A 24,625-nucleotide genomic window follows, 5' to 3' on the forward strand; every position below is an offset into this window, starting at 1 on the left:
GGCTCGTTGGTCTAGGGGTATGATTCTCGCTTAGGGGTTTTAATAATTGAAATGCGAGAGGTCCCGGGTTCAAATCCCGGACGAGCCCTGACAACTTTTAGTCAAAAAAACACTTCTCAGCCGGTCGACATGTTTCAAATTAAAACGTTTGATTGCGCGCCGTTGTTCACACAGCGTCCAAAAATCCTGGAGATTCCCAGGAGCAAAGTGAAACTCACCGAACTGAGTAAAGTTCATGCATCTCAGATGTGCTCGGCTCAGTGTCTCATTGGACAACCTAAACCCGTGTTTGATTCTGGCCAATTCTTGATCAGTCCATCTTCCGTTCTGCACGCATGAGCTCACCTCCATTGGGATATGGATACATTCAGCGTCAATCTCAACTTCAACGTGAAACAGACTCTGCCCTTAATATGAGTGCGTCCTGTTTCTCCAGCGCTGAAAAGATGGGAGAAGCTGGCTTTGGATTTAGTCCCTTGGCTGCCGAATTTAAACCGTACAGGAAATCAATCCGGGGTGGGCAAGCTGCCTGGTCTGATTAAAAGGCGTTCAGACCCTACATTCCAGGCATGTTATTGTGTTCTGGCCTCAACATTCGATTCAACGTCTCGGATCATAAGCCGCGCTCATTGTCTGCTAATGGTTCTGCTGTTCCCACTAACACCTGCTCTAGTCCATCCTTTGTTATTTTATCGCCCGCTTACCACCCACTTTGCCTTTTCGCATTGTGCCATTTATTATTCAATCACTCCTACGCTCCACTGTATCACAGACATTCCCTTTTGTCCTTCCTCGCTGCCTATTTTTTTCCAGGCGCTATTTTCGTGGAAGAAATCTGTAAACTTTACATTTTTCTTAAAATATCGGAATGATCATCTGACTGAACGTGAGCCCGGGTTCTTCATCCACAGAATGTTCACGACCAGCTGAGTTTTACAGAATTCTTTGTTTTTGTTCACTGTGTTTCTATATCGCTTTTAAGGTGATGTCCTGTCTGTCCGAGGTCATTCTCTGTCTCTCCAAAATGGTTGCTATCAGTATCGGATCATTATGTATCTGTTTAAAAGGAATGTGCTGTCTGTCCCGGATTTTAAATTACAAATTTCAAAAACTGCCTTTGGAGGTTGCAGGAATTTTAGTTTGTTGGTGTGTTTCTGTAGCGAGAGAGTGTGTGCAAACGTGCTGCGCGATCTTACTGTGCATTTCATGTCATGGGAGAAAAAATGCATCACATGCAACTTGAAGCCACACTGATTTGATTGAACACACATTCGAGGACTGCCTGACAGGAGAAGAATCTGCTGTGGGATTTTGCTGTTCCACATCTGAAAGAAGGCAAATTATATAAGTTAGAAACATAGCGATTTGAGCGAGAGCTTGCAGATGGGCTTTGTGACATGATGAGCTCTTTCCTCCTTATTTTCAAATACAAATCAAATCAAGACAAGACAAGACATGACTGACTGACTGACTTTGTTTATATAAATATATGTATTAATATTTATATATGCGTATATTAACATACATTCCATACTTTTTAACTTTCAAAATAAATGTGCCTTTTCTGTTCTACCGGCACTGGGCTCTATTGCATTTGAGCTCTTTCACAGCACACGCAGCTGCTGTCAGATCCAGCATAAAGGCACTCGCGACTTTAAAAGATCGCCTTTGTTCCCCACATCTTCGCTCGTGGCTTGTCTTACACCATGGGCTTACTTGTTTGTGTATTTACTGACTGCACGCCCTGATTTCCAGTGGATTTCAAGCAGTCGCACAGCCTTCGTTCAATCAAAAACATATAGATTAAGAAATAATTATTTCTTTATTGAAATCAAACTAAATTCAATTTTTTGCAATAAAACTGTAAATTTATTGATTTTCTTATTGTGATAAATATATATATGTTTTAAATTGTCTTTTTGTCTGGGTTGATTTTACTTCCCTCCGTCCTTCCTGCCTGTCAATCACCTGTGGCTTCAAAAACCGTCCCAGCCACTCGTGGTCCTGAGATCCGCGCTCACTCACGCACAGCACAATTGCCTTCAGGAATGATAGAAATCCGACTTTAATCTTTTAAAAGGGAAGTGCTGTCCGTGACGGCCCATTCTACAGCTGTGTAAGATGGATGTGCTTCCTGTCCTGGATCATTCGGTGTCTGTTCAAACGGGATGGTTGTCAGTTCCGGTTCATCAACTGCCCCTTTAAGACGTATTTTCTCATAATCGCGATCATCCTGTATATTTTAAAAGGAGTGTGATTTCAGTTGCGATAACCGATTGTTAAACTGTTGTGTATCAAGCTACATTGACGTTGCCTGTGTCCGTGCACATCCATATCGCAGCGTAACGGTTCATTATTCAAAATATGCCCATATTTTCATAAATCCACTCCTTGAAAGATCCCTTGTCCCAAATTTGCTCTCAGTATAAAAAAAACAACAAATTTCATGCCAGCAGCAGCAGCCGCGTGGCCTAATGGATAAGTCGTCTGACTTCGATTGTAACTGTGATGTTATCAAAAGATTGCAGGTTCGAGTCCTGCCGCGGTCAGCTAACTTGCCGCGTGAAATTTTACATTCTTTATTTTGATTCTGCCTCAAAACCAACCATCTCGTGCAGTCACTCACCGAAAGTAAAGGAAGGCTGTTTGCTTTAAAAAGCTCATGGCACATTTTCATCACTGTCGATCTGGTTGCACGGGCAAAACAAGCGGTGAAGTAGACTTTCGTGCACATTATTTCTGTTTGAATGGAAAAAGTAGGGGATGGATGTCTGACGTTGCAGTAAATAGGAGATAAGGTGACTGAGAAGTTCAGGCAATGGACTGCTGATCCAGTCTGCCCTCAACTTCGTCGTTATTGTGTTAAACCGTTTCCACTCGGTTTTTTTCCGTAATCACATTTAACCACATTGCCAAATTCACCTTTTACTGACAAGAATGCAGCTCGTTGGTGAAGTAATGTCTCAAAGAATAATCTATTCATCAAAGGGAAAACATGAGCAGGACTATGGAGAGGGGGACGATGGGCCGAATAGCAAACGAAGGTCAGAATCTGAGAGCTAGATCCCTTACTGTCGGCGGCTCGTTGGTCTACGGGTATGATTCTCGCTTAGGGGTTTTAATAATTGAAATGCGAGAGGTCCCGGGTTCAAATCCCGGACGAGCCCTGACAACTTTTAGTCAAAAAAACACTTCTCAGCCGGTCGACATGTTTCAAATTAAAACGTTTGATTGCGCGCCGTTGTTCACACAGCGTCCAAAAATCCTGGAGATTCCCAGGAGCAAAGTGAAACTCACCGAACTGAGTAAAGTTCATGCATCTCAGATGTGCTCGGCTCAGTGTCTCATTGGACAACCTAAACCCGTGTTTGATTCTGGCCAATTCTTGATCAGTCCATCTTCCGTTCTGCACGCATGAGCTCACCTCCATTGGGATATGGATACATTCAGCGTCAATCTCAACTTCAACGTGAAACAGACTCTGCCCTTAATATGAGTGCGTCCTGTTTCTCCAGCGCTGAAAAGATGGGAGAAGCTGGCTTTGGATTTAGTCCCTTGGCTGCCGAATTTAAACCGTACAGGAAATCAATCCGGGGTGGGCAAGCTGCCTGGTCTGCTTAAAAGGCGTTCAGACCCTACATTCCAGGCATGTTATTGTGTTCTGGCCTCAACATTCGATTCAACGTCTCGGATCATAAGCCGCGCTCATTGTCTGCTAATGGTTCTGCTGTTCCCACTAACACCTGCTCTAGTCCATCCTTTGTTATTTTATTGCCCGCTTACCACCCACTTTGCCTTTTCGCATTGTGCCATTTATTATTCAATCACTCCTACGCTCCACTGTATCACAGACATTCCCTTTTGTCCTTCCTCGCTGCCTATTTTTTTCCAGGCGCTATTTTCGTGGAAGAAATCTGTAAACTTTACATTTTTCTTAAAATATCGGAATGATCATCTGACTGAACGTGAGCCCGGGTTCTTCATCCACAGAATGTTCACGACCAGCTGAGTTTTACAGAATTCTTTGTTTTTGTTCACTGTGTTTCTGTATCGCTTTTAAGGTGATGTCCTGTCTGTCCGAGGTCATTCTCTGTCTCTCCAAAATGGTTGCTATCAGTATCGGATCATTATGTATCTGTTTAAAAGGAATGTGCTGTCTGTCCCGGATTTTAAATGACAAATTTCAAAAACTGCCTTTGGAGGTTGCAGGAATTTTAGTTTGTTGGTGTGTTTCTGTAGCGAGGGAGTGTGTGCAAACGTGCTGCGCGATCTTACTGTGCATTTCATGTCATGGGAGAAAAAATGCATTACATGCAACTTGAAGCCACACTGATTTGATTGAACACACATTCGAGGACTGCCTGACAGGAGAAGAATCTGCTGTGGGATTTTGCTGTTCCACATCTGAAAGAAGGCAAATTATATAAGTTAGAAACATAGCGATTTGAGCGAGAGCTTGCGGATGGGCTTTGTGACATGATGAGCTCTTTCCTCCTTATTTTCAAATACAAATCAAATCAAGACAAGACAAGACATGACTGACTGACTGACTTTGTTTATACAGATATATATATAAATATTAATTTATACGTATATTTACAAACAATCCGTACTTTTTAACTTTCACAATAAATGTGCCTTTTCTGTTCTGCCAGCACTGGGCTCTATTACATTTGAGCTCTTTCATAGCACACGCAGCTGCTGTCAGATCCAGCAGAAAGGCACTCGCGACTTTAAAAGATCGCCTTTGTTCCCCATATCTTCCCTCGTGGCTTGTCTTACACCATGGGCTTACTGTGTTTGGGTATTTACTGACTGCACGCTCTGATTTCCAGTAGATTTCATGCAGTCGCACAGCCTTCGTTCAATCAAAAACATATAGATTAAGAAATAATTATTTATTTATTTAAATCAAACCAAATTCAATTTTTTGCAATAAAACTGTAAATTTATTTATTTTCTTATTGTGATAAATATATATATGTTTGAAATTGTCTTTTTGTCTGGGTTGATTTTACTTCCCTCCGTCCTTCCTGCCTGTCAATCACCTGTGGCTTCAAAAACCGTCCCAGCCACTCGTGGCCCTGAGATCCGCGCTCACTCACGCACAGCACAATTGCCTTCAGGAATGATAGAAATCCGACTTTAATCTTTTGAAAGGGAAGTGCTGTCCGTGAAGGCCCATTCTACAGCTGTGTAAGATGGATGTGCTTCCTGTCCTGGATCATTCGGTGTCTGTTCAAACGGGATGGTTGTCAGTTCCGGTTCATCAACTGCCCCTTTAGGACGTATTTTCTCATAATCGCGATCATCCTGTATATTTTAAAAGGAGTGTGATTTCAGTTGCGATAACCGATTGTTAAACTGTTGTGTATCAAGCTACATTGACGTTGCCTGTGTCCGTGCACATCCATATCGCAGCGTAACGGTTCATTACTCAAAATATGCCCATATTTTCATAAATCCACTCCTTGAAAGATCCCTTGTCCCAAATTTGCTCTCAGTATAAAAAAAACAACAAATTTCATGCCAGCAGCAGCAGCCGCGTGGCCTAATGGATAAGTCGTCTGACTTCGATTGTAACTGTGATGTTATCAAAAGATTGCAGGTTCGAGTCCTGCCGCGGTCAGCTAACTTGCCGCGTGAAATTTTACATTCTTTATTTTGATTCTGCCTCAAAACCAACCATCTCGTGCAGTCACTCACCGAAAGTAAAGGAAGGCTGTTTGCTTTAAAAAGCTCATGGCACATTTTCATCACTGTCGATCTGGTTGCACGGGCAAAACAAGCGGTGAAGTAGACTTTCGTGCACATTATTTCTGTTTGAATGGAAAAAGTAGGGGATGGATGTCTGACGTTGCAGGAAATAGGAGATAAGGTGACTGAGAAGTTCAGGCAATGGACTGCTGATCCAGTCTGCCCTCAACTTCGTCGTTATTGTGTTAAACCGTTTCCACTCGGTTTTTTTCCGTAATCACATTTAACCTCATTGCCAAATTCACCTTTTACTGACAAGAATGCAGCTCGTTGGTGAAGTAATGTCTCAAAGAATAATCTATTCATCAAAGGGAAAACATGAGCAGGACGATGGAGAGGGGGACGATGGGCCGAATAGCAAACGAAGGTCAGAATCTGAGAGCTAGATCCCTTACTGTCGGCGGCTCGTTGGTCTAGGGGTATGATTCTCGCTTAGGGGTTTTAATAATTGAAATGCGAGAGGTCCCGGGTTCAAATCCCGGACGAGCCCTGACAACTTTTAGTCAAAAAAACACTTCTCAGCCGGTCGACATGTTTCAAATTAAAACGTTTGATTGCGCGCCGTTGTTCACACAGCGTCCAAAAATCCTGGAGATTCCCAGGAGCAAAGTGAAACTCACCGAACTGAGTAAAGTTCATGCATCTCAGATGTGCTCGGCTCAGTGTCTCATTGGACAACCTAAACCCGTGTTTGATTCTGGCCAATTCTTGATCAGTCCATCTTCCGTTCTGCACGCATGAGCTCACCTCCATTGGGATATGGATACATTCAGCGTCAATCTCAACTTCAACGTGAAACAGACTCTGCCCTTAATATGAGTGCGTCCTGTTTCTCCAGCGCTGAAAAGATGGGAGAAGCTGGCTTTGGATTTAGTCCCTTGGCTGCCGAATTTAAACCGTACAGGAAATCAATCCGGGGTGGGCAAGCTGCCTGGTCTGATTAAAAGGCGTTCAGACCCTACATTCCAGGCATGTTATTGTGTTCTGGCCTCAACATTCGATTCAACGTCTCGGATCATAAGCCGCGCTCATTGTCTGCTAATGGTTCTGCTGTTCCCACTAACACCTGCTCTAGTCCATCCTTTGTTATTTTATTGCCCGCTTACCACCCACTTTGCCTTTTCGCATTGTGCCATTTATTATTCAATCACTCCTACGCTCCACTGTATCACAGACATTCCCTTTTGTCCTTCCTCGCTGCCTATTTTTTTCCAGGCGCTATTTTCGTGGAAGAAATCTGTAAACTTTACATTTTTCTTAAAATATCGGAATGATCATCTGACTGAACGTGAGCCCGGGTTCTTCATCCACAGAATGTTCACGACCAGCTGAGTTTTACAGAATTCTTTGTTTTTGTTCACTGTGTTTCTATATCGCTTTTAAGGTGATGTCCTGTCTGTCCGAGGTCATTCTCTGTCTCTCCAAAATGGTTGCTATCAGTATCGGATCATTATGTATCTGTTTAAAAGGAATGTGCTGTCTGTCCCGGATTTTAAATTACAAATTTCAAAAACTGCCTTTGGAGGTTGCAGGAATTTTAGTTTGTTGGTGTGTTTCTGTAGCGAGAGAGTGTGTGCAAACGTGCTGCGCGATCTTACTGTGCATTTCATGTCATGGGAGAAAAAATGCATCACATGCAACTTGAAGCCACACTGATTTGATTGAACACACATTCGAGGACTGCCTGACAGGAGAAGAATCTGCTGTGGGATTTTGCTGTTCCACATCTGAAAGAAGGCAAATTATATAAGTTAGAAACATAGCGATTTGAGCGAGAGCTTGCAGATGGGCTTTGTGACATGATGAGCTCTTTCCTCCTTATTTTCAAATACAAATCAAATCAAGACAAGACAAGACATGACTGACTGACTGACTTTGTTTATATAAATATATGTATTAATATTTATATATGCGTATATTAACATACATTCCATACTTTTTAACTTTCAAAATAAATGTGCCTTTTCTGTTCTACCGGCACTGGGCTCTATTGCATTTGAGCTCTTTCACAGCACACGCAGCTGCTGTCAGATCCAGCATAAAGGCACTCGCGACTTTAAAAGATCGCCTTTGTTCCCCACATCTTCGCTCGTGGCTTGTCTTACACCATGGGCTTACTTGTTTGTGTATTTACTGACTGCACGCCCTGATTTCCAGTGGATTTCAAGCAGTCGCACAGCCTTCGTTCAATCAAAAACATATAGATTAAGAAATAATTATTTCTTTATTGAAATCAAACTAAATTCAATTTTTTGCAATAAAACTGTAAATTTATTTATTTTCTTATTGTGATAAATATATATATGTTTTAAATTGTCTTTTTGTCTGGGTTGATTTTACTTCCCTCCGTCCTTCCTGCCTGTCAATCACCTGTGGCTTCAAAAACCGTCCCAGCCACTCGTGGTCCTGAGATCCGCGCTCACTCACGCACAGCACAATTGCCTTCAGGAATGATAGAAATCCGACTTTAATCTTTTAAAAGGGAAGTGCTGTCCGTGACGGCCCATTCTACAGCTATGTAAGATGGATGTGCTTCCTGTCCTGGATCATTCGGTGTCTGTTCAAACGGGATGGTTGTCAGTTCCGGTTCATCAACTGCCCCTTTAAGACGTATTTTCTCATAATCGCGATCATCCTGTATATTTTAAAAGGAGTGTGATTTCAGTTGCGATAACCGATTGTTAAACTGTTGTGTATCAAGCTACATTGACGTTGCCTGTGTCCGTGCACATCCATATCGCAGCGTAAAGGTTCATTACTCAAAATATGCCCATATTTTCATAAATCCACTCCTTGAAAGATCCCTTGTCCCAAATTTGCTCTCAGTATAAAAAAAACAACAAATTTCATGCCAGCAGCAGCCGCGTGGCCTAATGGATAAGTCGTCTGACTTGGATTGTAACTGTGATGTTATCAAAAGATTGCAGGTTCGAGTCCTGCCGCGGTCAGCTAACTTGCCGCGTGAAATTTTACATTCTTTATTTTGATTCTGCCTCAAAACCAACCATCTCGTGCAGTCACTCACCGAAAGTAAAGGAAGGCTGTTTGCTTTAAAAAGCTCATGGCACATTTTCATCACTGTCGATCTGGTTGCACGGGCAAAACAAGCGGTGAAGTAGACTTTCGTGCACATTATTTCTGTTTGAATGGAAAAAGTAGGGGATGGATGTCTGACGTTGCAGTAAATAGGAGATAAGGTGACTGAGAAGTTCAGGCAATGGACTGCTGATCCAGTCTGCCCTCAACTTCGTCGTTATTGTGTTAAACCGTTTCCACTCGGTTTTTTTCCGTAATCACATTTAACCTCATTGCCAAATTCACCTTTTACTGACAAGAATGCAGCTCGTTGGTGAAGTAATGTCTCAAGGAATAATCTATTCATCAAAGGGAAAACATGAGCAGGACTATGGAGAGGGGGACGATGGGCCGAATAGCAAACGAAGGTCAGAATCTGAGAGCTAGATCCCTTACTGTCGGCGGCTCGTTGGTCTAGGGGTATGATTCTCGCTTAGGGGTTTTAATAATTGAAATGCGAGAGGTCCCGGGTTCAAATCCCGGACGAGCCCTGACAACTTTTAGTCAAAAAAACACTTCTCAGCCGGTCGACATGTTTCAAATTAAAACGTTTGATTGCGCGCCGTTGTTCACACAGCGTCCAAAAATCCTGGAGATTCCCAGGAGCAAAGTGAAACTCACCGAACTGAGTAAAGTTCATGCATCTCAGATGTGCTCGGCTCAGTGTCTCATTGGACAACCTAAACCCGTGTTTGATTCTGGCCAATTCTTGATCAGTCCATCTTCCGTTCTGCACGCATGAGCTCACCTCCATTGGGATATGGATACATTCAGCGTCAATCTCAACTTCAACGTGAAACAGACTCTGCCCTTAATATGAGTGCGTCCTGTTTCTCCAGCGCTGAAAAGATGGGAGAAGCTGGCTTTGGATTTAGTCCCTTGGCTGCCGAATTTAAACCGTACAGGAAATCAATCCGGGGTGGGCAAGCTGCCTGGTCTGATTAAAAGGCGTTCAGACCCTACATTCCAGGCATGTTATTGTGTTCTGGCCTCAACATTCGATTCAACGTCTCGGATCATAAGCCGCGCTCATTGTCTGCTAATGGTTCTGCTGTTCCCACTAACACCTGCTCTAGTCCATCCTTTGTTATTTTATTGCCCGCTTACCACCCACTTTGCCTTTTCGCATTGTGCCATTTATTATTCAATCACTCCTACGCTCCACTGTATCACAGACATTCCCTTTTGTCCTTCCTCGCTGCCTATTTTTTTCCAGGCGCTATTTTCGTGGAAGAAATCTGTAAACTTTACATTTTTCTTAAAATATCGGAATGATCATCTGACTGAACGTGAGCCCGGGTTCTTCATCCACAGAATGTTCACGACCAGCTGAGTTTTACAGAATTCTTTGTTTTTGTTCACTGTGTTTCTGTATCGCTTTTAAGGTGATGTCCTGTCTGTCCGAGGTCATTCTCTGTCTCTCCAAAATGGTTGCTATCAGTATCGGATCATTATGTATCTGTTTAAAAGGAATGTGCTGTCTGTCCCGGATTTTAAATTACAAATTTCAAAAACTGCCTTTGGAGGTTGCAGGAATTTTAGTTTGTTGGTGTGTTTCTGTAGCGAGGGAGTGTGTGCAAACGTGCTGCGCGATCTTACTGTGCATTTCATGTCATGGGAGAAAAAATGCATTACATGCAACTTGAAGCCACACTGATTTGATTGAACACACATTCGAGGACTGCCTGACAGGAGAAGAATCTGCTGTGGGATTTTGCTGTTCCACATCTGAAAGAAGGCAAATTATATAAGTTGGAAACATAGCGATTTGAGCGAGAGCTTGCGGATGGGCTTTGTGACATGATGAGCTCTTTCCTCCTTATTTTCAAATACAAATCAAATCAAGACAAGACAAGACATGACTGACTGACTGACTTTGTTTATATAAATATATGTATTAATATTTATATATGCGTATATTAACATACATTCCATACTTTTTAACTTTCAAAATAAATGTGCCTTTTCTGTTCTACCGGCACTGGGCTCTATTGCATTTGAGCTCTTTCACAGCACCCGCAGCTGCTGTCAGATCCAGCAGAAAGGCACTCGCGACTTTAAAAGATCGCCTTTGTTCCCCACATCTTCGCTCGTGGCTTGTCTTACACCATGGGCTTACTTGTTTGTGTATTTACTGACTGCACGCCCTGATTTCCAGTGGATTTCAAGCAGTCGCACAGCCTTCGTTCAATCAAAAACATATAGATTAAGAAATAATTATTTCTTTATTGAAATCAAACTAAATTCAATTTTTTGCAATAAAACTGTAAATTTATTTATTTTCTTATTGTGATAAATATATATATGTTTTAAATTGTCTTTTTGTCTGGGTTGATTTTACTTCCCTCCGTCCTTCCTGCCTGTCAATCACCTGTGGCTTCAAAAACCGTCCCAGCCACTCGTGGTCCTGAGATCCGCGCTCACTCACGCACAGCACAATTGCCTTCAGGAATGATAGAAATCCGACTTTAATCTTTTGAAAGGGAAGTGCTGTCTGTGAAGGCCCATTCTACAGCTGTGTAAGATGGATGTGCTTCCTGTCCTGGATCATTCGGTGTCTGTTCAAACGGGATGGTTGTCAGTTCCGGTTCATCAACTGCCCCTTTAAGACGTATTTTCTCATAATCGCGATCATCCTGTATATTTTAAAAGGAGTGTGATTTCAGTTGCGATAACCGATTGTTAAACTGTTGTGTATCAAGCTACATTGACGTTGCCTGTTTCCGTGCACATCCATATCGCAGCGTAACGGTTCATTACTCAAAATATGCCCATATTTTCATAAATGCACTCCTTGAACGATCCCTTGTCCCAAATTTGCTCTCAGTATAAAAAAAACAACAAATTTCATGCCAGCAGCAGCAGCCGCGTGGCCTAATGGATAAGTCGTCTGACTTCCATTGTAACTGTGATGTTATCAAAAGATTGCAGGTTCGAGTCCTGCCGCGGTCAGCTAACTTGCCGCGTGAAATTTTACATTCTTTATTTTGATTCTGCCTCAAAACCAACCATCTCGTGCAGTCACTCACCGAAAGTAAAGGAAGGCTGTTTGCTTTAAAAAGCTCATGGCACATTTTCATCATTGTCGATCTGGTTGCACGGGCAAAACAAGCGGTGAAGTAGACTTTCGTGCACATTATTTCTGTTTGAATGGAAAAAGTAGGGGATGGATGTCTGACGTTGCAGTAAATAGGAGATATGGTGACTGAGAAGTTCAGGCAATGGACTGCTGATCCAGTCTGCCCTCAACTTCGTCGTTATTGTGTTAAACCGTTTCCACTCGGTTTTTTTCCGCAATCACATTTAACCTCATTGCCAAATTCACCTTTTACTGACAAGAATGCAGCTCGTTGGTGAAGTAATGTCTCAAAAATAATCTATTCATCAAAGGGAAAACATGAGCAGGACTATGGAGAGGGGGACGATGGACCGAATAGCAAACGAAGGTCAGAATCTGAGAGCTAGCTCCCTTACTGTCGGCGGCTCGTTGGTCTAGGGGTATGATTCTCGCTTAGGGGTTTTAATAATTGAAATGCGAGAGGTCCCGGGTTCAAATCCCGGACGAGCCCTGACAACTTTTAGTCAAAAAAACACTTCTCAGCCGGTCGACATGTTTCAAATTAAAACGTTTGATTGCGCGCCGTTGTTCACACAGCGTCCAAAAATCCTGGAGATTCCCAGGAGCAAAGTGAAACTCACCGAACTGAGTAAAGTTCATGCATCTCAGATGTGCTCGGCTCAGTGTCTCATTGGACAATCTAAACCCGTGTTTGATTCTGGCCAATTCTTGATCAGTCCATCTTCCGTTCTGCACGCATGAGCTCACCTCCATTGGGATATGGATACATTCAGCGTCCATCTCAACTTCAACGTGAAACAGACTCTGCCCTTAATATGAGTGCGTCCTGTTTCTCCAGCGCTGAAAAGATGGGAGAAGCTGGCTTTGGATTTAGTCCCTTGGCTGCCGAATTTAAACCGTACAGGAAATCAATCCGGGGTGGGCAAGCTGCCTGGTCTGATTAAAAGGCGTTCAGACCCTACATTCCAGGCATGTTATTGTGTTCTGGCCTCAACATTCGATTCAACGTCTCGGATCATAAGCCGCGCTCATTGTCTGCTAATGGTTCTGCTGTTCCCACTAACACCTGCTCTCGTCCATCCTTTGTTATTTTATTGCCCGCTTACCACCCACTTTGCCTTTTCGCATTGTGCCATTTATTATTCAATCACTCCTACGCTCCACTGTATCACAGACATTCCCTTTTGTCCTTCCTCGCTGCCTATTTTTTTCCAGGCGCTATTTTCGTGGAAGAAATCTGTAAACTTTACATTTTTCTTAAAATATCGGAATGATCATCTGACTGAACGTGAGCCCGGGTTCTTCATCCACAGAATGTTCACGACCAGCTGAGTTTTACAGAATTCTTTGTTTTTGTTCACTGTGTTTCTGTATCGCTTTTAAGGTGATGTCCTGTCTGTCCGAGGTCATTCTCTGTCTCTCCAAAATGGTTGCTATCAGTATCGGATCATTATGTATCTGTTTAAAAGGAATGTGCTGTCTGTCCCGGATTTTAAATTACAAATTTCAAAAACTGCCTTTGGAGGTTGCAGGAATTTTAGTTTGTTGGTGTGTTTCTGTAGCGAGGGAGTGTGTGCAAACGTGCTGCGCGATCTTACTGTGCATTTCATGTCATGGGAGAAAAAATGCATTACATGCAACTTGAAGCCACACTGATTTTATTGAACACACATTCGAGGACTGCCTGACAGGAGAAGAATCTGCTGTGGGATTTTGCTGTTCCACATCTGAAAGAAGGCAAATTATATAAGTTGGAAACATAGCGATTTGAGCGAGAGCTTGCGGATGGGCTTTGTGACATGATGAGCTCTTTCCTCCTTATTTTCAAATACAAATCAAATCAAGACAAGACAAGACATGACTGACTGACTGACTTTGTTTATATAAATATATGTATTAATATTTATATATGCGTATATTAACATACATTCCATACTTTTTAACTTTCAAAATAAATGTGCCTTTTCTGTTCTACCGGCACTGGGCTCTATTGCATTTGAGCTCTTTCACAGCACCCGCAGCTGCTGTCAGATCCAGCAGAAAGGCACTCGCGACTTTAAAAGATCGCCTTTGTTCCCCACATCTTCGCTCGTGGCTTGTCTTACACCATGGGCTTACTTGTTTGTGTATTTACTGACTGCACGCCCTGATTTCCAGTGGATTTCAAGCAGTCGCACAGCCTTCGTTCAATCAAAAACATATAGATTAAGAAATAATTATTTCTTTATTGAAATCAAACTAAATTCAATTTTTTGCAATAAAACTGTAAATTTATTTATTTTCTTATTGTGATAAATATATATATGTTTTAAATTGTCTTTTTGTCTGGGTTGATTTTACTTCCCTCCGTCCTTCCTGCCTGTCAATCACCTGTGGCTTCAAAAACCGTCCCAGCCACTCGTGGTCCTGAGATCCGCGCTCACTCACGCACAGCACAATTGCCTTCAGGAATGATAGAAATCCGACTTTAATCTTTTGAAAGGGAAGTGCTGTCTGTGAAGGCCCATTCTACAGCTGTGTAAGATGGATGTGCTTCCTGTCCTGGATCATTCGGTGTCTGTTCAAACGGGATGGTTGTCAGTTCCGGTTCATCAACTGCCCCTTTAAGACGTATTTTCTCATAATCGCGATCATCCTGTATATTTTAAAAGGAGTGTGATTTCAGTTGCGATAACCGATTGTTAAACTGTTGTGTATCAAGCTACATTGACGTTGCCTGTTTCCGTGCACATCCATATCGCAGCGTAACGGTTCATTACTCAAAATATGCCCATATTTTCATAAATGCACTCCTTGAACGATCCCTTGTCCCAAATTTGCTCTCAGTATAAAAAAAACAACAAATTTCATGCCAGCAGCAGCAGCCGCGTGGCCTAATGGATAAGTCGTCTGACTTCCATTGTAACTGTGATGTTATCAAAAGATTGCAGGTTCGAGTCCTGCCGCGGTCAGCTAACTTGCCGCGTGAAATTTTACATTCTTTATTTTGATTCTGCCTCAAAACCAACCATCTCGTGCAGTCACTCACCGAAAGTAAAGGAAGGCTGTTTGCTTTAAAAAGCTCATGGCACATTTTCATCAGTGTCGATCTGGTTGCACGGGCAAAACAAGCGGTGAAGTAGACTTTCGTGCACATTATTTCTGTTTGAATGGAAAAAGTAGGGGATGGATGTCTGACGTTGCAGTAAATAGGAGATATGGTGACTGAGAAGTTCAGGCAATGGACTGCTGATCCAGTCTGCCCTCAACTTCGTCGTTATTGTGTTAAACCGTTTCCACTCGGTTTTTTTCCGCAATCACATTTAACCTCATTGCCAAATTCACCTTTTACTGACAAGAATGCAGCTCGTTGGTGAAGTAATGTCTCAAAAATAATCTATTCATCAAAGGGAAAACATGAGCAGGACTATGGAGAGGGGGACGATGGACCGAATAGCAAACGAAGGTCAGAATCTGAGAGCTAGCTCCCTTACTGTCGGCGGCTCGTTGGTCTAGGGGTATGATTCTCGCTTAGGGGTTTTAATAATTGAAATGCGAGAGGTCCCGGGTTCAAATCCCGGACGAGCCCTGACAACTTTTAGTCAAAAAAACACTTCTCAGCCGGTCGACATGTTTCAAATTAAAACGTTTGATTGCGCGCCGTTGTTCACACAGCGTCCAAAAATCCTGGAGATTCCCAGGAGCAAAGTGAAACTCACCGAACTGAGTAAAGTTCATGCATCTCAGATGTGCTCGGCTCAGTGTCTCATTGGACAATCTAAACCCGTGTTTGATTCTGGCCAATTCTTGATCAGTCCATCTTCCGTTCTGCACGCATGAGCTCACCTCCATTGGGATATGGATACATTCAGCGTCCATCTCAACTTCAACGTGAAACAGACTCTGCCCTTAATATGAGTGCGTCCTGTTTCTCCAGCGCTGAAAAGATGGGAGAAGCTGGCTTTGGATTTAGTCCCTTGGCTGCCGAATTTAAACCGTACAGGAAATCAATCCGGGGTGGGCAAGCTGCCTGGTCTGATTAAAAGGCGTTCAGACCCTACATTCCAGGCATGTTATTGTGTTCTGGCCTCAACATTCGATTCAACGTCTCGGATCATAAGCCGCGCTCATTGTCTGCTAATGGTTCTGCTGTTCCCACTAACACCTGCTCTCGTCCATCCTTTGTTATTTTATTGCCCGCTTACCACCCACTTTGCCTTTTCGCATTGTGCCATTTATTATTCAATCACTCCTACGCTCCACTGTATCACAGACATTCCCTTTTGTCCTTCCTCGCTGCCTATTTTTTTCCAGGCGCTATTTTCGTGGAAGAAATCTGTAAACTTTACATTTTTCTTAAAATATCGGAATGATCATCTGACTGAACGTGAGCCCGGGTTCTTCATCCACAGAATGTTCACGACCAGCTGAGTTTTACAGAATTCTTTGTTTTTGTTCACTGTGTTTCTGTATCGCTTTTAAGGTGATGTCCTGTCTGTCCGAGGTCATTCTCTGTCTCTCCAAAATGGTTGCTATCAGTATCGGATCATTATGTATCTGTTTAAAAGGAATGTGCTGTCTGTCCCGGATTTTAAATTACAAATTTCAAAAACTGCCTTTGGAGGTTGCAGGAATTTTAGTTTGTTGGTGTGTTTCTGTAGCGAGGGAGTGTGTGCAAACGTGCTGCGCGATCTTACTGTGCATTTCATGTCATGGGAGAAAAAATGCATTACATGCAACTTGAAGCCACACTGATTTTATTGAACACACATTCGAGGACTGCCTGACAGGAGAAGAATCTGCTGTGGGATTTTGCTGTTCCACATCTGAAAGAAGGCAAATTATATAAGTTGGAAACATAGCGATTTGAGCGAGAGCTTGCGGATGGGCTTTGTGACATGATGAGCTCTTTCCTCCTTATTTTCAAATACAAATCAAATCAAGACAAGACAAGACATGACTGACTGACTGACTTTGTTTATATAAATATATGTATTAATATTTATATATGCGTATATTAACATACATTCCATACTTTTTAACTTTCAAAATAAATGTGCCTTTTCTGTTCTACCGGCACTGGGCTCTATTGCATTTGAGCTCTTTCACAGCACCCGCAGCTGCTGTCAGATCCAGCAGAAAGGCACTCGCGACTTTAAAAGATCGCCTTTGTTCCCCACATCTTCGCTCGTGGCTTGTCTTACACCATGGGCTTACTTGTTTGTGTATTTACTGACTGCACGCCCTGATTTCCAGTGGATTTCAAGCAGTCGCACAGCCTTCGTTCAATCAAAAACATATAGATTAAGAAATAATTATTTCTTTATTGAAATCAAACTAAATTCAATTTTTTGCAATAAAACTGTAAATTTATTTATTTTCTTATTGTGATAAATATATATATGTTTTAAATTGTCTTTTTGTCTGGGTTGATTTTACTTCCCTCCGTCCTTCCTGCCTGTCAATCACCTGTGGCTTCAAAAACCGTCCCAGCCACTCGTGGTCCTGAGATCCGCGCTCACTCACGCACAGCACAATTGCCTTCAGGAATGATAGAAATCCGACTTTAATCTTTTGAAAGGGAAGTGCTGTCTGTGAAGGCCCATTCTACAGCTGTGTAAGATGGATGTGCTTCCTGTCCTGGATCATTCGGTGTCTGTTCAAACGGGATGGTTGTCAGTTCCGGTTCATCAACTGCCCCTTTAAGACGTATTTTCTCATAATCGCGATCATCCTGTATATTTTAAAAGGAGTGTGATTTCAGTTGCGATAACCGATTGTTAAACTGTTGTGTATCAAGCTACATTGACGTTGCCTGTTTCCGTGCACATCCATATCGCAGCGTAACGGTTCATTACTCAAAATATGCCCATATTTTCATAAATGCACTCCTTGAACGATCCCTTGTCCCAAATTTGCTCTCAGTATAAAAAAAACAACAAATTTCATGCCAGCAGCAGCAGCCGCGTGGCCTAATGGATAAGTCGTCTGACTTCCATTGTAACTGTGATGTTATCAAAAGATTGCAGGTTCGAGTCCTGCCGCGGTCAGCTAACTTGCCGCGTGAAATTTTACATTCTTTATTTTGATTCTGCCTCAAAACCAACCATCTCGTGCAGTCACTCACCGAAAGTAAAGGAAGGCTGTTTGCTTTAAAAAGCTCATGGCACATTTTCATCAGTGTCGATCTGGTTGCACGGGCAAAACAAGCGGTGAAGTAGACTTTCGTGCACATTATTTCTGTTTGAATGGAAAAAGTAGGGGATGGATGTCTGACGTTGCAGTAAATAGGAGATATGGTGACTGAGAAGTTCAGGCAATGGACTGCTGATCCAGTCTGCCCTCAACTTCGTCGTTATTGTGTTAAACCGTTTCCACTCGGTTTTTTTCCGCAATCACATTTAACCTCATTGCCAAATTCACCTTTTACTGACAAGAATGCAGCTCGTTGGTGAAGTAATGTCTCAAAAATAATCTATTCATCAAAGGGAAAACATGAGCAGGACTATGGAGAGGGGGACGATGGACCGAATAGCAAACGAAGGTCAGAATCTGAGAGCTAGCTCCCTTACTGTCGGCGGCTCGTTGGTCTAGGGGTATGATTCTCGCTTAGGGGTTTTAATAATTGAAATGCGAGAGGTCCCGGGTTCAAATCCCGGACGAGCCCTGACAACTTTTAGTCAAAAAAACACTTCTCAGCCGGTCGACATGTTTCAAATTAAAACGTTTGATTGCGCGCCGTTGTTCACACAGCGTCCAAAAATCCTGGAGATTCCCAGGAGCAAAGTGAAACTCACCGAACTGAGTAAAGTTCATGCATCTCAGATGTGCTCGGCTCAGTGTCTCATTGGACAATCTAAACCCGTGTTTGATTCTGGCCAATTCTTGATCAGTCCATCTTCCGTTCTGCACGCATGAGCTCACCTCCATTGGGATATGGATACATTCAGCGTCCATCTCAACTTCAACGTGAAACAGACTCTGCCCTTAATATGAGTGCGTCCTGTTTCTCCAGCGCTGAAAAGATGGGAGAAGCTGGCTTTGGATTTAGTCCCTTGGCTGCCGAATTTAAACCGTACAGGAAATCAATCCGGGGTGGGCAAGCTGCCTGGTCTGATTAAAAGGCGTTCAGACCCTACATTCCAGGCATGTTATTGTGTTCTGGCCTCAACATTCGATTCAACGTCTCGGATCATAAGCCGCGCTCATTGTCTGCTAATGGTTCTGCTGTTCCCACTAACACCTGCTCTCGTCCATCCTTTGTTATTTTATTGCCCGCTTACCACCCACTTTGCCTTTTCGCATTGTGCCATTTATTATTCAATCACTCCTACGCTCCACTGTATCACAGACATTCCCTTTTGTCCTTCCTCGCTGCCTATTTTTTTCCAGGCGCTATTTTCGTGGAAGAAATCTGTAAACTTTACATTTTTCTTAAAATATCGGAATGATCATCTGACTGAACGTGAGCCCGGGTTCTTCATCCACAGAATGTTCACGACCAGCTGAGTTTTACAGAATTCTTTGTTTTTGTTCACTGTGTTTCTGTATCGCTTTTAAGGTGATGTCCTGTCTGTCCGAGGTCATTCTCTGTCTCTCCAAAATGGTTGCTATCAGTATCGGATCATTATGTATCTGTTTAAAAGGAATGTGCTGTCTGTCCCGGATTTTAAATTACAAATTTCAAAAACTGCCTTTGGAGGTTGCAGGAATTTTAGTTTGTTGGTGTGTTTCTGTAGCGAGGGAGTGTGTGCAAACGTGCTGCGCGATCTTACTGTGCATTTCATGTCATGGGAGAAAAAATGCATTACATGCAACTTGAAGCCACACTGATTTTATTGAACACACATTCGAGGACTGCCTGACAGGAGAAGAATCTGCTGTGGGATTTTGCTGTTCCACATCTGAAAGAAGGCAAATTATATAAGTTGGAAACATAGCGATTTGAGCGAGAGCTTGCGGATGGGCTTTGTGACATGATGAGCTCTTTCCTCCTTATTTTCAAATACAAATCAAATCAAGACAAGACAAGACATGACTGACTGACTGACTTTGTTTATATAAATATATGTATTAATATTTATATATGCGTATATTAACATACATTCCATACTTTTTAACTTTCAAAATAAATGTGCCTTTTCTGTTCTACCGGCACTGGGCTCTATTGCATTTGAGCTCTTTCACAGCACCCGCAGCTGCTGTCAGATCCAGCAGAAAGGCACTCGCGACTTTAAAAGATCGCCTTTGTTCCCCACATCTTCGCTCGTGGCTTGTCTTACACCATGGGCTTACTTGTTTGTGTATTTACTGACTGCACGCCCTGATTTCCAGTGGATTTCAAGCAGTCGCACAGCCTTCGTTCAATCAAAAACATATAGATTAAGAAATAATTATTTCTTTATTGAAATCAAACTAAATTCAATTTTTTGCAATAAAACTGTAAATTTATTTATTTTCTTATTGTGATAAATATATATATGTTTTAAATTGTCTTTTTGTCTGGGTTGATTTTACTTCCCTCCGTCCTTCCTGCCTGTCAATCACCTGTGGCTTCAAAAACCGTCCCAGCCACTCGTGGTCCTGAGATCCGCGCTCACTCACGCACAGCACAATTGCCTTCAGGAATGATAGAAATCCGACTTTAATCTTTTGAAAGGGAAGTGCTGTCTGTGAAGGCCCATTCTACAGCTGTGTAAGATGGATGTGCTTCCTGTCCTGGATCATTCGGTGTCTGTTCAAACGGGATGGTTGTCAGTTCCGGTTCATCAACTGCCCCTTTAAGACGTATTTTCTCATAATCGCGATCATCCTGTATATTTTAAAAGGAGTGTGATTTCAGTTGCGATAACCGATTGTTAAACTGTTGTGTATCAAGCTACATTGACGTTGCCTGTTTCCGTGCACATCCATATCGCAGCGTAACGGTTCATTACTCAAAATATGCCCATATTTTCATAAATGCACTCCTTGAACGATCCCTTGTCCCAAATTTGCTCTCAGTATAAAAAAAACAACAAATTTCATGCCAGCAGCAGCAGCCGCGTGGCCTAATGGATAAGTCGTCTGACTTCCATTGTAACTGTGATGTTATCAAAAGATTGCAGGTTCGAGTCCTGCCGCGGTCAGCTAACTTGCCGCGTGAAATTTTACATTCTTTATTTTGATTCTGCCTCAAAACCAACCATCTCGTGCAGTCACTCACCGAAAGTAAAGGAAGGCTGTTTGCTTTAAAAAGCTCATGGCACATTTTCATCAGTGTCGATCTGGTTGCACGGGCAAAACAAGCGGTGAAGTAGACTTTCGTGCACATTATTTCTGTTTGAATGGAAAAAGTAGGGGATGGATGTCTGACGTTGCAGTAAATAGGAGATATGGTGACTGAGAAGTTCAGGCAATGGACTGCTGATCCAGTCTGCCCTCAACTTCGTCGTTATTGTGTTAAACCGTTTCCACTCGGTTTTTTTCCGCAATCACATTTAACCTCATTGCCAAATTCACCTTTTACTGACAAGAATGCAGCTCGTTGGTGAAGTAATGTCTCAAAAATAATCTATTCATCAAAGGGAAAACATGAGCAGGACTATGGAGAGGGGGACGATGGACCGAATAGCAAACGAAGGTCAGAATCTGAGAGCTAGCTCCCTTACTGTCGGCGGCTCGTTGGTCTAGGGGTATGATTCTCGCTTAGGGGTTTTAATAATTGAAATGCGAGAGGTCCCGGGTTCAAATCCCGGACGAGCCCTGACAACTTTTAGTCAAAAAAACACTTCTCAGCCGGTCGACATGTTTCAAATTAAAACGTTTGATTGCGCGCCGTTGTTCACACAGCGTCCAAAAATCCTGGAGATTCCCAGGAGCAAAGTGAAACTCACCGAACTGAGTAAAGTTCATGCATCTCAGATGTGCTCGGCTCAGTGTCTCATTGGACAATCTAAACCCGTGTTTGATTCTGGCCAATTCTTGATCAGTCCATCTTCCGTTCTGCACGCATGAGCTCACCTCCATTGGGATATGGATACATTCAGCGTCCATCTCAACTTCAACGTGAAACAGACTCTGCCCTTAATATGAGTGCGTCCTGTTTCTCCAGCGCTGAAAAGATGGGAGAAGCTGGCTTTGGATTTAGTCCCTTGGCTGCCGAATTTAAACCGTACAGGAAATCAATCCGGGGTGGGCAAGCTGCCTGGTCTGATTAAAAGGCGTTCAGACCCTACATTCCAGGCATGTTATTGTGTTCTGGCCTCAACATTCGATTCAACGTCTCGGATCATAAGCCGCGCTCATTGTCTGCTAATGGTTCTGCTGTTCCCACTAACACCTGCTCTCGTCCATCCTTTGTTATTTTATTGCCCGCTTACCACCCACTTTGCCTTTTCGCATTGTGCCATTTATTATTCAATCACTCCTACGCTCCACTGTATCACAGACATTCCCTTTTGTCCTTCCTCGCTGCCTATTTTTTTCCAGGCGCTATTTTCGTGGAAGAAATCTGTAAACTTTACATTTTTCTTAAAATATCGGAATGATCATCTGACTGAACGTGAGCCCGGGTTCTTCATCCACAGAATGTTCACGACCAGCTGAGTTTTACAGAATTCTTTGTTTTTGTTCACTGTGTTTCTGTATCGCTTTTAAGGTGATGTCCTGTCTGTCCGAGGTCATTCTCTGTCTCTCCAAAATGGTTGCTATCAGTATCGGATCATTATGTATCTGTTTAAAAGGAATGTGCTGTCTGTCCCGGATTTTAAATTACAAATTTCAAAAACTGCCTTTGGAGGTTGCAGGAATTTTAGTTTGTTGGTGTGTTTCTGTAGCGAGGGAGTGTGTGCAAACGTGCTGCGCGATCTTACTGTGCATTTCATGTCATGGGAGAAAAAATGCATTACATGCAACTTGAAGCCACACTGATTTGATTGAACACACATTCGAGGACTGCCTGACAGGAGAAGAATCTGCTGTGGGATTTTGCTGTTCCACATCTGAAAGAAGGCAAATTATATAAGTTGGAAACATAGCGATTTGAGCGAGAGCTTGCGGATGGGCTTTGTGACATGATGAGCTCTTTCCTCCTTATTTTCAAATACAAATCAAATCAAGACAAGACAAGACATGACTGACTGACTGACTTTGTTTATATAAATATATGTATTAATATTTATATATGCGTATATTAACATACATTCCATACTTTTTAACTTTCAAAATAAATGTGCCTTTTCTGTTCTACCGGCACTGGGCTCTATTGCATTTGAGCTCTTTCACAGCACCCGCAGCTGCTGTCAGATCCAGCAGAAAGGCACTCGCGACTTTAAAAGATCGCCTTTGTTCCCCACATCTTCGCTCGTGGCTTGTCTTACACCATGGGCTTACTTGTTTGTGTATTTACTGACTGCACGCCCTGATTTCCAGTGGATTTCAAGCAGTCGCACAGCCTTCGTTCAATCAAAAACATATAGATTAAGAAATAATTATTTCTTTATTGAAATCAAACTAAATTCAATTTTTTGCAATAAAACTGTAAATTTATTTATTTTCTTATTGTGATAAATATATATATGTTTTAAATTGTCTTTTTGTCTGGGTTGATTTTACTTCCCTCCGTCCTTCCTGCCTGTCAATCACCTGTGGCTTCAAAAACCGTCCCAGCCACTCGTGGTCCTGAGATCCGCGCTCACTCACGCACAGCACAATTGCCTTCAGGAATGATAGAAATCCGACTTTAATCTTTTGAAAGGGAAGTGCTGTCTGTGAAGGCCCATTCTACAGCTGTGTAAGATGGATGTGCTTCCTGTCCTGGATCATTCGGTGTCTGTTCAAACGGGATGGTTGTCAGTTCCGGTTCATCAACTGCCCCTTTAAGACGTATTTTCTCATAATCGCGATCATCCTGTATATTTTAAAAGGAGTGTGATTTCAGTTGCGATAACCGATTGTTAAACTGTTGTGTATCAAGCTACATTGACGTTGCCTGTTTCCGTGCACATCCATATCGCAGCGTAACGGTTCATTACTCAAAATATGCCCATATTTTCATAAATGCACTCCTTGAACGATCCCTTGTCCCAAATTTGCTCTCAGTATAAAAAAAACAACAAATTTCATGCCAGCAGCAGCAGCCGCGTGGCCTAATGGATAAGTCGTCTGACTTCCATTGTAACTGTGATGTTATCAAAAGATTGCAGGTTCGAGTCCTGCCGCGGTCAGCTAACTTGCCGCGTGAAATTTTACATTCTTTATTTTGATTCTGCCTCAAAACCAACCATCTCGTGCAGTCACTCACCGAAAGTAAAGGAAGGCTGTTTGCTTTAAAAAGCTCATGGCACATTTTCATCAGTGTCGATCTGGTTGCACGGGCAAAACAAGCGGTGAAGTAGACTTTCGTGCACATTATTTCTGTTTGAATGGAAAAAGTAGGGGATGGATGTCTGACGTTGCAGTAAATAGGAGATATGGTGACTGAGAAGTTCAGGCAATGGACTGCTGATCCAGTCTGCCCTCAACTTCGTCGTTATTGTGTTAAACCGTTTCCACTCGGTTTTTTTCCGCAATCACATTTAACCTCATTGCCAAATTCACCTTTTACTGACAAGAATGCAGCTCGTTGGTGAAGTAATGTCTCAAAAATAATCTATTCATCAAAGGGAAAACATGAGCAGGACTATGGAGAGGGGGACGATGGACCGAATAGCAAACGAAGGTCAGAATCTGAGAGCTAGCTCCCTTACTGTCGGC

The 24,625-nt window shown here is 42.5% G+C and overlaps 7 non-coding genes across 7 annotated transcripts; all 7 read left to right on the forward strand.

Annotated features, from left to right (window-relative positions):
- trnap-agg (transfer RNA proline (anticodon AGG)) lies at positions 1-88 on the forward strand. Its single transcript is given in 2 exon segments — positions 1-36; positions 53-88. It is a non-coding gene; the product is annotated as a tRNA-Pro (tRNA).
- Positions 89-6,159: 6,071 nt separating this feature from the next.
- trnap-agg (transfer RNA proline (anticodon AGG)) lies at positions 6,160-6,247 on the forward strand. Its single transcript is given in 2 exon segments — positions 6,160-6,195; positions 6,212-6,247. It is a non-coding gene; the product is annotated as a tRNA-Pro (tRNA).
- A 2,988-nt stretch (positions 6,248-9,235) lies between these two features.
- On the forward strand, positions 9,236-9,323 carry trnap-agg (transfer RNA proline (anticodon AGG)). The gene is given in 2 exon segments: positions 9,236-9,271; positions 9,288-9,323. It is a non-coding gene; the product is annotated as a tRNA-Pro (tRNA).
- A 2,990-nt stretch (positions 9,324-12,313) lies between these two features.
- Positions 12,314-12,401, forward strand: trnap-agg (transfer RNA proline (anticodon AGG)). Its single transcript is given in 2 exon segments — positions 12,314-12,349; positions 12,366-12,401. It is a non-coding gene; the product is annotated as a tRNA-Pro (tRNA).
- A 2,990-nt stretch (positions 12,402-15,391) lies between these two features.
- Positions 15,392-15,479, forward strand: trnap-agg (transfer RNA proline (anticodon AGG)). The gene is given in 2 exon segments: positions 15,392-15,427; positions 15,444-15,479. It is a non-coding gene; the product is annotated as a tRNA-Pro (tRNA).
- Positions 15,480-18,469: 2,990 nt separating this feature from the next.
- Positions 18,470-18,557, forward strand: trnap-agg (transfer RNA proline (anticodon AGG)). The gene is given in 2 exon segments: positions 18,470-18,505; positions 18,522-18,557. It is a non-coding gene; the product is annotated as a tRNA-Pro (tRNA).
- A 2,990-nt stretch (positions 18,558-21,547) lies between these two features.
- trnap-agg (transfer RNA proline (anticodon AGG)) lies at positions 21,548-21,635 on the forward strand. Its single transcript is given in 2 exon segments — positions 21,548-21,583; positions 21,600-21,635. It is a non-coding gene; the product is annotated as a tRNA-Pro (tRNA).
- Positions 21,636-24,625: the final 2,990 nt, after the last annotated feature.

The sequence above is a fragment of the Pristiophorus japonicus genome, unplaced genomic scaffold (genome assembly GCF_044704955.1).
Source record: "Pristiophorus japonicus isolate sPriJap1 unplaced genomic scaffold, sPriJap1.hap1 HAP1_SCAFFOLD_66, whole genome shotgun sequence".
Taxonomy (NCBI): domain Eukaryota; kingdom Metazoa; phylum Chordata; class Chondrichthyes; family Pristiophoridae; genus Pristiophorus; species Pristiophorus japonicus.